This window comes from Triticum aestivum, chromosome 1B (assembly GCF_018294505.1).
Source record: "Triticum aestivum cultivar Chinese Spring chromosome 1B, IWGSC CS RefSeq v2.1, whole genome shotgun sequence".
In the NCBI taxonomy this organism is placed as follows: Eukaryota; Viridiplantae; Streptophyta; class Magnoliopsida; order Poales; family Poaceae; genus Triticum; species Triticum aestivum.
In genome coordinates this window covers 98,111,863-98,127,103 of record NC_057795.1, presented here as the reverse complement: position 1 = coordinate 98,127,103, position 15,241 = coordinate 98,111,863, and positions in this window count along the sequence as shown.

Sequence of the window (15,241 nt, the reverse complement as noted above, 5' to 3'; positions counted from 1 at the left end):
CTCCGCCGCCGCGCGCCCGCGAGCTCGTTGCCGGCCACCTTGGCCTCGCCCGCCGCAGGATCCGGTCCCCGCTGCCCAGATCCATCCATCCCCGATGGGATCCGCATCCCTCCACCGCCGGAGCCGCGCCAAGCCGCCGCCGTCATTCTGCTCCGCGCGGAGGAGCGCCGCCGCCGCTCGACCCTGCCGGCGCGCGTTGACCTCGTCGATCCCGCGTGGGCCCGCGGCCCAGATCGCTGCCGGCCTCCCCAAGGCCCAGCCCAAGCCGGCCTGCCTCCTCCTCTGCAAATGGGCCGAGCCCAATGGGTGAGCAGCCCCTGTCCCCCGCCCAGGCGACATATTACTATATTGCCCTCGATCTATTTTTTTCAGAAAACTGCCAAGTCCCCAGTTCTGTAACATTTTCTTGCCATGCTCACCGCATTATATCTCTGCATCCGTAGCTTCGTTTCGTGCGTGTAATATGTCAAATTGTTCGTCTCGATGAGTACTTCATTTTATTCCATTGCATAATTTTCATTTGAGCTCATCTTGATGCCCGAAATGTTGTTGGAAGAGTGCATGTTTCTGTTAATCTGCTGAAACTGTTATAACTTGCTCATTTGTCATTTTTTGCCATGACTGATGTGTGCATCCTATGAGGTTGATGTCTTCATGTGTTTTGATCTATGCCATGCCATCTTTCCAGAGGTGCTATCCATGTATTTTTGTGATTTGTGTGCTGAGTGCATCGAGCTTGCTAAGTAGGGTACTTGCTGTTGCTGATTTCAGTCCCTGTTCTGCTGTTATTTTTATGCCATGTAAACTTGATGCTACAGAGAGATCCATGCTTATTTTGAGATACTTCAGTAAGGATGTTTTGTACATATGGTTATGCTCTATCCATTCATGCCCTTGGTTTCATTTATAGCTTGCTGTAGGTTGTTGTTATCTTGCTCCAAAGTTGCTAAATGATGTTGCTGTCAGCCTGTCTACATGAAGTTCAGTTTTGGCCATGTGCTTTACTAGTGGTCCATGCACCCTATGAACTTGTTCTTGCCATGCTTAGCTTCATAAACATGTCTTCTTACTGTTGGTTGCCTTGCCATGCCATGTATTGCTCTGTGGTGAGTGGTTCAAGCTCACCAACATGCCTACTTATTGTTGTTCCTGCCATGTATGAATCTGTCATATAACTTGCCATGTTTACATGGGTGCCATCATATTTTCTGTGCCTTTTTGGCTCTTGGTCAGTAAGGGACTTTTGATCTATGCATTTATTATATTCATTCAATGCATTTGTTTGCCATGATAAGTTCCTGTAACATGTTGTTTGATAGCTCTAAACATTGCAACCTGATATTATTTCTGCTAAAGTCTGAAACTGTTATTATTTGCAATCTTTCCATGTGTGTTTGAGCATGTTCTAGTGATTTTTGGAGATAGCTCAGTGTTCATGTTTTGTTATGCTTTATCTGTACATCATGACCATGCCTTTTGTTATCATATTGTGGTGCTGTAGCTTGTTGTTTTGATGCTTGCAATATGCCTAGTTGCTGTTATGGACAAATTGTTGTTATGCCTTGTATAGAGTATATGTGTGGAACCGTTGCTCCGTTTTGAGTGTGCTCTATATGAAACTTGCTTGATTTTGCATGTTGTTTCATATTACCATGTTGCATCCTTGTTTTGAGGTGTTTGCTTGATGTTTGGGTGCATTTTGCATCAACGCCATGTTTAACTTGTTTTGCTCATATCTTCTAGGCCGTAGCTCCGAATCTAATGAACTTTATATGTAACTTGACTAGAATCTCGTGTAGATCATATTTGTGCATCTTAACTTGCTGTTTAACAACTTGAACATAAGGTTTATTCAGATCTGGACCAATTTCGAAATTTGCATATGAGGACTTACCGGAATTGTTATATGTTGTTCCCGGCCTCATTTAAACTTGTCTTGATGTGTTGCTCCTGTTTGCATCATCTCTTGCCATGAGTAGCTTCATGTAGCTTCGTCATGCATCATACTTGTTGTGCATCATGCCTCGTTCATGTGTGGCGTGTTTACCATGTTGTGTGCTTCTTCTCGATAGTTCCCGTTTCGTTGCGATCGTGAGGATTCGTTCGTCTATGCTTGGTTCGTCTTCGTGGCTTCATCTTCTTCATGGACTCGTTTTTCTTCCTTGCGGGATTTCAGGCAAGATGACCACTACCCTGGATCTCACTACTATCATTGCTATGCTAGTTGCTTCATTCTATCGCTATGCTGCGTTACCTATCATTTGCTCATCAAGCCTCCCAAATTGCCATGAACCTCTAACCTTTGACACCATTCCTAGCAAACCGTTGCTTGGCTATGTTACCACTTTGCTCAGCCCCTCTTATAGCGTTGTTAGTTGCAGGTGAAGTTGAAGATTTCTCCATGGTGGACAGGATTTTGGTTGGGATATCACAATATCTCTTATATTATTAATGCATCTATATACTTGGTAAAGGGTGGAAGACTCGGCCTTTTGCCTGGTGTTTTGTTCCACTCTTGCCGCCCTAGTTTCCGTCATACCGGTGTTATGTTCCCGGATTTTGCGTTCCTTACGCGGTCGGGTGATTTATGGGACCCCCTTGACAGTTCGCTTTGAATAAAACTCCTCCAGCAAGGCCCAACATTGGTTTTACCATTTGCCTCACCACCACCTACTTTTCCCTTGGGAGTCGCTCTCTCGAGGGTCATCTTTATTTTAGCCCCCCCGGGCCAATGCTTGTCTAAGTGTTGGTCCAAACTAGAGCCACTTGCAGCGCCACCTTGGGGAAACTTGAGGGCTGGTTCTAGTTGTACGTACTGCTCATTCGGTCGTGGCCTGAGACGAGATACGCGCGGCTACTATCAGGATGTCGGCACGCCGAGAGGTCTTGCTGGTCTTGTTTTACCATTATCGAAATGTCTTGTAAACTGGGATTCCGAGTCTGATTGGGTCTTCCTGGGAGAAGGTTTATCCTTCGTTGATCGCGAGAGCTTATCATGGGCTAAGTTGGGACACCCCTGCAGGGTATGATCTTTCGAAAGCCGTGCCTGCGGTTATTGGCAGATGGGAATTTGTTAATGTCCGGTTGTAGATAACTTGACACCTGATCCGAATTAAAACACATCAACCGCGTGTGTAGCCGTGATGGTCTCTTCTCGGTGGAGTCCGGGAAGTGAACACGGTTTCTTGGATTATGATTGACGTAAGTAGGTGTTCAGGATCACCTCTTGATCATTACTAGTTGACGACCGTTCCGCTTGCTCTCTTCTCGCTCTTATTTGCGCTGGTTAGCCACCATACATTGCTTAGTCGCTGCTGCAACCTCACCACTTTACCCCTTCCTTTCCTATTAAGCTTTGCTAGTCTTGATACCCATGGTAATGGGATTGCTGAGTCCTCGTGGCTCACAGATTACTACAATAACAATTGCAGGTACAGGTTTTGCGATGATCATGACGCGAGAGCGATGCTTGCTTGTGTTGAGTTCTTCTTCTGCTTCTTCGATCAGGGGATAGGTTCCAGGTCGGCAGCCTGGGCTAGCAGGGTGGATGTCGTTTGAGTTCCTGTTTGTGTTTCATCCGTAGCCGGATGAAGCTCCTATGTATGTGATGATGTTGTATTCGTGTGGCATTGTATGCCTTATGTATGTATCCCCATCTATTTATGTAATGTTGATGTAATGATATCCACCTTGCAAAAGCGTTTCAATATGCGGGTCTATCCTTGGTGGGACCTTCGAGTTCCTTTTGGATAGGGTCGCATATTGGGCGTGATAAGTTGGTATCAGAGCCTCGACCGACCTTAGGATCCCCCTTGATTGATCGTGTAGTTTGGCTGTTGTTGAGTCTAGAAGAAAACTGTTTTCGGAGTCTAGTTATATCGGAGAGTAGGAATTCTTTTTACTCCTCAGCCCCTTCGTCGCTCTGGTCAGGAATCTTGATGTAGGTGTTTTGAATTACTCCTCTTCCCCTTTCAAATTTTTCTTTAGGATCACGTAGTTGGTTTTTCGATCGTTGGTTCCTCAGCTCTTTGCATCCGGTGCATTTCTCGTCAAGTTGACTCGAGCCTCTTCATCGTTGTCTAGTTCAATCCTCAGTTGTTTTTCTTTTCCCACCCACCCACCCTTCTTCCTCTCGGAACCGGAGTTCGTAATCGAGTATGCTTTCTACTCGTGTGAAGTCTTTGCTTTCTTTCCTCAATGATTTCAAACGGTGTTTTCTCTTCCAGATACTGTTGGTTCTCCCTTCGAAGTTGCCTTTGTTTTCCCGCCCTCCCACCCTTTTTCTTCCCAGAGTCTGAGTCTGTTTCAAGCATCAATTTCTTTCATGCGGAGCCTCTTCAGTCTTCCCTTAATTGTTTCAACCGGTGAATTCTCGTCTCATTTGACATTCTTCATCTCTTTTTCTCTTCCGGTGGATTCAATTCAAGTTTTTCGGTAGTGATTATATTCTTTCCCTCAGCTCAAGTGTTTTTCCCTGCTCGTTCGCCTCTCGCTAGTTTATCCTTCCGGAGTGTTCAAGACATCTCAGAAGATTCGTCTGTGTTCGAATTAATTCGAGGTTGTCACCTCAGTCAAATATTTCAATCATTCCGGTGCATCATCTACCTCTTCAACATCCCTTTCCAATAGAGATTTTCTCTTCAGTGGGCCCTAACCCGCAGGTCTTTTCCCAGGATCTTACCTGACTGTTCTGATTCCCCCGGAGCTATTCTCTAATTCTTTTCAAAGTGTGACGTAAGAATGGATTCCATCAGTCACATGCCTTCCAAGATCGATTTCAAATCATTTCATTGTTGGCTCAACCTCTCTGCTTTTCATTCTCCCGGAGTACTTCAGTAATTTTAGTGGTGTTTCTCGTCGTCATTTGAAGACCGAAGAAGAGTTTCCTCTAAATCTTGTCCGTTCTCCCGAAGTTTCGTGGTTCTAGCTTCATGTTATCCTCTCATATTATTCCGTTTGTCAGATATTCTTTCTTACCCGTCCGGAGTATGTCAGGAGTTGATTTCTGTTTCTTTTGACCGGAGGCCATCATTCCAGTTTTTGTTCTCTAATTATACCGGTGCTTCGTTCGAGTGTTCTTTAATCAGCTCGTTGTCTCTTCGTTCTTTTGCATCTAAATCCCCTCTAGCTTATTTGTTCTTCTAATTCTTCCCGGTGATTCATTCCCTTTCATCAGTCATTTTCGAATTCTTACGGTGGTTCGTTCAAGATTTCTTTTTTCCTTTGGTATCATATTAATTCATTCGTTCTTTTCAATCCTACCGGTGGGTCATGAAGACCTTCTCAAGTTTGCGATATGTCAGTTCTCAATCCTTTTCAAGAAGAATAAGTAGTATGTAAAATCCATTGCTTGTCATCAATTTAATTTGATGAAGGATTAGCATACAATAAATCTTATTCTTATTTCCTCCAAGTGAGTATTTTTTTCCTTCGGAGTTTGTTCTTGATGAATAAATTCTAGTTCCAAGTCATTTCATCTTTTCTTTTCCGGAGTTCAAATTTTCCTCGGACATTTCGTCGGAACCTCCATCTAAATCACAGCAAGGCTCATCTTATTCTTTCATCCTTCATTCTATCGCATCATCCTTTTGTCACCGGAGTTCTTCATGGTGGTTCTTCATGATTTAATTCATTCTTCAAGAGTTCATCAAGTATCATTCCATCTTCTTAAGTTCATGTTCTATTCTTTCCATGTTCAGCCGGAGTGCTACCTAAATCCTTTTAGTCTTATTCTTTTCTTATCACGTTCTAACCAGAGAGGTTCCATAGTCTATCTGATTCCGTGAGCTTTGGATTCTCTTCATTCTCGTCGTTCCTCTCTTCTTCTCGAGTGGCTCTCGATTCTTTGGTTTCTTCTCTTGAGTTCTTGTTTCAACTCATCCCTTTTTCCCTTCCGTCTCGGTCCTAAGATCTCGGGACGAGATCTCTTGTTAGTGGAGGAGTGTTGTAACGCCCCGGTTTCGATGCGCCAGGTGTCTGTCAGTTATTCGTTGTTGTTGTCTTGTCATTTGCTTGCGTGTTGCATTTTGTCATGTCATCATGTGCATTTCATTTTGCATACGTGTTCATCTCATGCATCCGAGCATTTTCCCTGTTGTCCGTTTTGCTATCCGGCGCTCCTATGTTCCCCAGCGTCCCCCGTTTGTCTCTCATTGTGAGCGGGTGTTAAACTTTATCGGAATGACCCGAGGTTTGCCAAGCGTCCTTGGTATAGCACCGGTAGACCGCCTATCAAGTTTCGTGCCATTTGGAGGTCGTTTGGTACTCCAACGGTTAACCGGGTAATCGTAAAAGCCCCTTTTCTCTTGCAGCCGAACACCCCTTCAAACTGGCCCAAAACCCATCTAACTCCCCTCCATGCTCTCGGTTGTTCGATCACGATCGTGTGGGCGAAAACCGCTCCTCATTTGGACTCTCCTAGCTCCCTCTGCCTATAAATTAGTCCACCTCCCCCGAATTCGCGGACGAAACCCTAGCTCCTTCTTCCTCCGCGCGCTGGACGCGTCCGCCTGGCGCCGGACATGTCCGTCCACCGCCACCGGCCACGTCGCCCGACCAATGGCAATGCGCCACGTCAGCATCCTCGGCGCCCGCAGCCAGTCCCGGGGCGCCACGCGTCCCCGCAGCTCCTCCCCGCCGCCGCGGCCCGCCGGGCCCAGGTGCGGCCTGTTGGGTTTCGTAATAATTTCAAAAATTTTCCTACGCACACGCAAGATCATGTGATGCATAGCAACGAGGGGAGAGTATTGTCTATGTACCCAACGCAGACCGACTGCGGAAGCGATGACACGACGTAGAGGAAGTAGTCGTACGTCTTCTCGATCCAACCGATCAAGCACCGAAACTACGGCACCTCCGAGTTCGAGCACACGTTCAGCTCGATGACGATCCCCGGACTCCGATCCAGCAAAGTGTCGGGGAAGAGTTTCGTCAGCACAACGGCGTGGTGACGATCTTGATGAACTACAGCAGCAGAGCTTCGCCTAAACTCCGCTACAGTATTATCGAGGAATATGGTGGCAGGGGGCACCGCACACGGCTAAGGAATAGATCACGTGGATCAACTTGTGTCAACTTGTGTGTTTTGGGGTGCCTCTACCTCAGTATATAAAGGAGCCAAGGGGGGAGAGGGGCGCCGGCCAGGGAGGAGGGCGCAGGAGGAGTCCTACTCCTACCGGGAGTAGGACTCCCCCCAATCCTATTCCAACTAGGATTCCCAAGGGGGAAAGAGGGAGAGGGGTGGCCGGCCACCTCTCCTAGTCCTAATAGGACTAGGGGAAGGGGGGAGGCGCGCAGCCCCCTTGGGCTGCCCCTTTCTCCTTTCCACTAATGCCCATGATGGCCCATATGGTTCCCGGGGGGTTCCGGTAACCTCCCGGTAACCCGGTAAAATCCCGATTTCACCCGGAACACTTCCGATGTCCAAACATAGGCTTCCAATATATCAATCTTTATGTCTCGACCATTTCGAGACTCCTCGTCATGTCCGTGATCACATCCGGGACTCCGAACAACCTTCGGTACATCAAAATGCATAAACTCATAATATAACTGTCATCGTAACCTTAAGCGTGCGGACCCTACGGGTTCGAGAACAATGTAGACATGACTGAGACACGTCTCCGGTCAATAACCAATAGCGGGACCTGGATGCCCATATTGGCTCCTACATATTCTACGAAGATCTTTATCGGTCAGACCGCATAACAGCATACGTTGTTCCCTTTGTCATCGGTATGTTACTTGCCCGAGATTCGATCGTCGGTATCCAATACCTAGTTCAATCTCGTTACCGGCAAGTCTCTTTACTCGTTCCGTAATACATCATCTCACAACTAACATATTAGTTGTAATGCTTGCAAGGCTTATGTGATGTGTATTACCGAGAGGGCCCAGAGATACCTCTCCGACAATCGGAGTGACAAATCCTAATCTCGAAATACGCCAACTCAACATCGACCATTGGAGACACCTGTAGTACTCCTTTATAATCACCCAGTTACGTTGTGACGTTTGGTAGTACCCAAAGTGTTCCTCCGGCAAACGGGAGTTGCATAATCTCATAGTCATAGGAACATGTATAAGTCATGAAGAAAGCAATAGCAACATACTAAACGATCGTGTGCTAAGCTAATGGAATGGGTCATGTCAATCAGATCATTCAACTAATGATGTGACCTCGTTAATCAAATAACAACTCATTGTTCATGGTTAGGAAACATAACCATCTTTGATTAACGAGCTAGTCAAGTAGAGGCATACTAGTGACACTTTGTTTGTCTATGTATTCACACATGTATTATGTTTCCGGTCAATACAATTCTAGCATGAATAATAAACATTTATCATGAAATAAGGAAATAAATAATAACTTTATTATTGCCTCTAGGGCATATTTCCTTCAGTCTCCCACTTGCACTAGAGTCAATAATCTAGTTCACATCGCCATGTGATTTAATGACAATAGTTCACATCACCATGTGATTAACATCCATAGTTCACATCGATATGTGATCAACACCCAAAGGGTTTACTAGAGTCAGTAATCTAGTTCACATCGCTATGTGATTAACACCCAAAGAGTACTAATGTGTGATCATGTTTTGCTTGTGAGATAATTTTAGTCAACGGGTCTGTCACATACAGATCTGTAAATATTTTGCGAATTTCTATGTCAACAATGCTCTGCACGGAGCTATTCTAGCTAATTGCTCCCACTTTCAATATGTATCCAGATTGAGACTTAGAATCATCTGGATCAGTGTCAAAAAACTTGCATTGACGTAACCCTTTACGACGAACCTTTTTGTCACGTCCATAATCGAGAAACATATCCTTATTCCACTAAGGATAATTTTGACCGCTGTCCTGTGATCTACTCCTAGATCACTATTGTACTCCCTTGCCAAACTCAGTGGTAGGGCATACAATAGATCTGGTATACAGCATGGCATATTTTATAGAACCTAAGACTGAGGCATAGGGAATGACTTTCATTCTCTTTCTATCTTCTGTCGTGGTCAGGCTTTGAGTTTTACTCAACTTCACACCTTGTAACACAGGCAAGAAACCTTTTTCTTTGACTGTTCCATTTTGAACTACTTCAAAATCTTGTCAAGGTATGTACTCATTGAAAACTTATCAAGTGTCTTGATCTATCTCTATAGATCTTGATACTTAATATGTAATCAGCTTCACCGAGGTCTTTCTTTGAAAAACTCCTTTCAAACACTCCTTTATGCTTTGCAGAATAATTCTACATTATTTCCGATCAACAATATGTCATTCACATATACTTATCAGAAATGTTGTAGTGCTCCCACTCACTTTCTTGTAAATACAGGCTTCACCGCAAGTCTGTATAAAACCATATGCTTTGATCAACTTATCAAAGCGTATATTCCAACTCCGAGATGCTTGCACCAGTCCACAGATGGATCGCTGGAGCTTGCATATTTTGTTAGCACCTTTAGGATTGACAAAACCTTCTGGTTGTATCATATACAACTCTTCTTTAATAAATCCATTAAGGAATGCAGTTTTGTTTATCCATTTGCCGAATTTCATAAAATGCGGCAATTGCTAACATGATTCCGACAGACTTAAGCATAGATACGAGTGAGAAACTCTCATCGTAGTCAACACCTTGAACTTGCCGAAAACCTTTTTGCGACAAGTCGAGCTTTGTAGACAGTAACATTACCATCAGCGTCAGTCTTCTTCTTAAAGATCCATTTATTCTCAATTGCTTGCCGATCATCGGGCAAGTCAACCAAAGTCCATACTTTGTTCTCATACATGGATACCATCTCAGATTTCATGGCTTCAAGCCACTTTGCGGAATCTGGGCTCACCATCACTTCTTCATAGTTCGTAGGTTCATCATGATCTAGTAGCATGACTTTCCAGAAAAAGATTATCGTACCACTCTGGCGCGGATCTTACTCTGGTTGATCTACGAGGTTCAGTAGTATCTTGTTCTGAAGTTTCATGATCATCATCATTGGCTTCCTCACTAACTGGTGTAGGTGTCACAGAAACAGTTTTCTGTGATGAACTACTTTCCAGTAAGGGAGCAGGTACAGTTACCTCGTCAAGTTCTACTTTCCTCCCACTCACTTCTTTCGAGAGAAAACTCCTTCTCTAGAAATGATCCATTCTTAGCAACGAATGTCTTGCCTTCGGATCTGTGATAGAAGGTGTACCCAACAGTTTCCTTTGGGTATCATATGAAGTCATATTTCTCCGATTTGGGTTCGAGCTTATCAGGTTGAAGCTTTTTCACATAAGCATCGCAGCCCCAAACTTTAAGAAACGACAACTTTGGTTTCTTGCCAAACCACAGTTCATAAGGCGTCGTCTCAACGGATTTTGATGGTGCCCTATTTAACGTGAATGCAGCTGTCTTTAATGCATAACCCCAAAACGATAGTGGTAAATCGGTAAGAAACATCATAGGTTGCACCATACCCAATAAAGTACAATTATGACGTTCGGACACACCATTGTGGTGTTCCAGGTGGCATGAGTAGTGAAACTATTTCACATTGTTTAACTGAAGGCCAAACTCGTAACTCAAATACTCTTCTCTACAATCAGATCGTAGAAACTTTATTTTCTTGTTACGATGATTTTTCACTTCACTCTGAAATTCTTTGAACTTTTCAAATGTTTCAGACTTGTGTTTCATTAAGTAGATATACTCATATCTGCTCAAATCATCTGTGAAGATCAGAAAATAATGATACTTGCCACGAGCATCAACACTCATTGGATTGCATACATCGGTATGTATTATTTCCAATAAGTCAGTAGCATGTTCCATTGTTCTGGAGAACGGAGTTTTAGTCATCTTGCCCAAAAGGCACGGTTCGCAAGCATCAAATGATTCATAACCAAGTGATTCCGAAAATCCATCTTTATGGAGTATCTTCATGCGCTTTACACCGATATGACCCAAACGGCAGTGCCACAAATAAGTTGCACTATCATTATTAACTTTGCATCTTTTGGTTTCAATATTATGAATATGTGTATCACTACGATCGAGATCCAATGATCCATTTTTCATTGGGTGTGTAACCATATAAGGTTTTATTCATGTAAACAGAACAATAGTTTATTCTCTTACTTAAATGAATAACCGTATTGCAATAAACATGATCAAATCATATTCATGCTCAACGCCAACACCAAATAACACTTATTTAGTTTCAACACTAATCCCGAAAGTATAGGGAGTGTGCGATGATGATCATATTAATCTTGGAACTACTTCCAACACTCATCGTCACTTCCCCTTCAACTAGTCTTTGTTTATTCTGCAACTCCCGTTTCGAATTACTAATCTTAGCAACTGAACTAGTACCTAATACTAAGGGGTTTGCTATAAACACTAGTAAAGTACACATCAATAACATGTATATCAAATATACTTATGTTCACTTTGCCATCCTTCTTATCCGCCAATCACTTGGGGTAGTTCCGCTTCCAGTGACCAATCCCTTTGTAGTAGAAGCACTTAGTCTCAGGCTTAGGACCAGACTTGGGCTTCTTCACTTGAGCAACAACTCGCTTGCCGTTCTTCTTGAAGTTCCCCTTCTTCCCTTTGCCCTTTTCTTGAAACTAGTGGTCTTTGTCTACCATCAACACTTGATGTTTTTCTTGATTTCTACCTTCGTCAATTTTAGCATCACGAAGAGCTCGGGAATTGTTTACGTCATCCCTTGCATTATAGTTCATCACGAAGTTCTACTAACTTGGTGGTGGTGACTAGAGAATTCTGTCAATCACTATCTTATCTGGAAGATTATCTCCCACTTGATTCAAGCGATTGAAGTACCCAGACAATCTAAGTACATGCTCACTAGTTGAGCGATTCTCCTCCATCTTTTAGCTATAGAACTTGTTGGAGACTTCATATCTCTCAACTCGGGTATTTGCTTGAAATATTAACTTCAACTCCAGGAACATCTCATATGGTCCATGACGTTCAAAATGTCTTTGAAGTCCCGATTCTAAGCCGTTTAAGCATGGTGCACTAAACTATCAAGTAGTCATCATATTGAGCCAGCCAAACGTTCATAACGTCTGCATCTGCTCCTGCAATAGGTCTGTCACCTAGCGGTGCATCAAGGACATAATTCTTCTGTGCAGCAATGAGGATAAACCTCAGATCACGGATCCAATCCGCATCATTGCTACTAACATTTTTCAACACAATTTTTCTCTAGGAACATATCAAAATAAACACAGGGAAGCAACAACGCGAGCTATTGATCTACAACATAATTTGCAAAATACTATCAGGACTAAGTTCATGATAAATTAAAGTTCAATTAATCATATTACTTAAAGAACTCCCACTTAGATAGACATCCCTCTAATCTTCTAAGTGATTACGTGATCCAAATCAACTAAACCATGACCGATCATCATGTGAGATGGAGTAGTTTTCAATGGTGAACATCGTTTATGTTGATCATATCTACTATATGATTCACGCTCGACCTTTCGGTCTCCGTGTTCCGAGGCCATATCTGCATATGCTAGGCTCGTCAAGTTTAACCTGAGTATTCTGCGTGTGCAAAAACTGGCTTGCACCCGTTGTAGATGGACGTAGAGCTTATCACACCCGATCATCACGTGGTGTCTGGGCATGACGAACTTTGGCAACGGTGCATACTCAGGGAGAACACTTCTTGATAATTTAGTGAGAGATCATCTTATAATGCTACCGTCAATCAAAGCAAGATAAGATGCATAAAAAGATAAACATCACATGCAATCAATATAAGTGATATGATATGGCCATCATCATCTTGTGCTTGTGATCTCCATCTCCGAAGCACCGTCATGATCACCATCGTCACCAGCGCGACACCTTGATCTCCATCGTAGCATCGTTGTCGTCTTGCCAATCTTATGCTTTCACGACTATCACTACCGTTTAGTAATAAAGTAAAGCATTACATCGCGATTGCATTGCATACAATAAAGCGACAACCATATGGCTCCTGCCAGTTGCCGATAACTTGGTTACAAAACATGATCATCTCATACAATAAAATTCAGCATCATGCCTTGACCATATCACATCACAACATGCCCTGCAAAAACAAGTTAGACGTCCTCTACTTTGTTGTTGCATGTTTTACGTGGCTGCTACGGGCTTAAGTAAGAACCAATCTCACCTACGCATCAAAACCACAACGATAGTTTGTCAAATAGACTCCATTTTAACCTTCGCAAGGACCGGGCGTAGCCATACTTGGTTCAACTAAAGTTGGAGAGACAGTCGCCCGCAAGCCATCTCTGTGCAAAGCACGTCGAGGGAACCGGTCTCGCGTAAGCGTACGCGTAAGGTTGGTCTGGGTCGTCTCGTCCAACAATACCGCCGAACCAAAGTATGACATGCTGGTAGGTAGTATGACTTGTATCGTCCACAACTCACTTGTGTTCTACTCGTGCATATAACATCAACATCAATAACCTAGGCTCGGATGCCACTGTTGGGTTTCGTAGTAATTTCAAAAATTTTCCTACGCACACGCAAGATCATGTGATGCATAGCAACGAGGGGAGAGTATTGTCTACGTACCCAACGCAGACCGACTGCGGAAGCGATGACACGATGTAGAGGAAGTAGTTGTACGTCTTCTCGATCCAACCGATCAAGCACCGAAACTACGACACCTCCGAGTTCGAGCACACGTTCAGCTCAATGACGATCCCCGGACTCCGATCCAGCAAAGTGTCGGGGAAGAGTTTCGTCAGCACAACGGCGTGGTGACGATCTTGATGAACTATAGCAGCAGAGCTTCGCCTAAACTCCGCTACAGTATTATCGAGGAATATGGTGGCAGGGGGCACCGCACACGGCTAAGGAATAGATCACGTGGATCAACTTGTGTCAACTTGTGTGTTTTGGGGTGCCTCTACCTCAGTATATAAAGGAGCCAAGGGGGGAGAGGGGCGCCGGCCAGGGAGGAGGGCGCAGGAGGAGTCCTACTCCTACCGGGAGTAGGACTCCCCCCCAATCCTATTCCAACTAGGATTCCCAAGGGGGAAAGAGGGAGAGGGGTGGCCGGCCACCTCTCCTAGTCCTAATAGGACTAGGGGAAGGGGGGAGGCGCGCAGCCCCCTTGGGCTGCCCCTTTCTCCTTTCCACTAATGCCCATGATGGCCCATATGGTTCCCGGGGGGTTCCGGTAACCTCCCGGTAACCCGGTAAAATCCCGATTTCACCCGGAACACTTCCGATGTCCAAACATAGGCTTCCAATATATCAATCTTTATGTCTCGACCATTTCGAGACTCCTCGTCATGTCCGTGATCACATCCGGGACTCCGAACAACCTTCGGTACATCAAAATGCATAAACTCATAATATAACTGTCATCGTAACCTTAAGCGTGCGGACCCTACGGGTTCGAGAACAATGTAGACATGACTGAGACACGTCTCCGGTCAATAACCAATAGCGGGACCTGGATGCCCATATTGGCTCCTACATATTCTACGAAGATCTTTATCGGTCAGACCGCATAACAACATACGTTGTTCCCTTTGTCATCGGTATGTTACTTGCCCGAGATTCGATCGTCGGTATCCAATACCTAGTTCAATCTCGTTACCGGCAAGTCTCTTTACTCGTTCCGTAATACATCATCTCACAACTAACATATTAGTTGTAATGCTTGCAAGGCTTATGTGATGTGTATTATCGAGAGGGCCCAGAGATACCTCTCCGACAATCGGAGTGACAAATCCTAATCTCGAAATATGCCAACTCAACATCGACCATTGGAGACACCTGTAGTACTCCTTTATAATCACCCAGTTACGTTGTGACGTTTGGTAGTACCCAAAGTGTTCCTCCGGCAAACGGGAGTTGCATAATCTCATAGTCATAGGAATATGTATAAGTCATGAAGAAAGCAATAGCAACATACTAAACGATCGTGTGCTAAGCTAATGGAATGGGTCATGTCAATCAGATCATTCAACTAATGATGTGACCTCGTTAATCAAATAACAACTCATTGTTCATGGTTAGGAAACATAACCATCTTTGATTAACGAGCTAGTCAAGTAGAGGCATACTAGTGACACTTTGTTTGTCTATGTATTCACACATGTATTATGTTTCCGGTCAATACAATTCTAGCATGAATAATAAACATTTATCATGAAATAAGGAAATAAATAATAACTTTATTATTGCCTCTAGGGCATATTT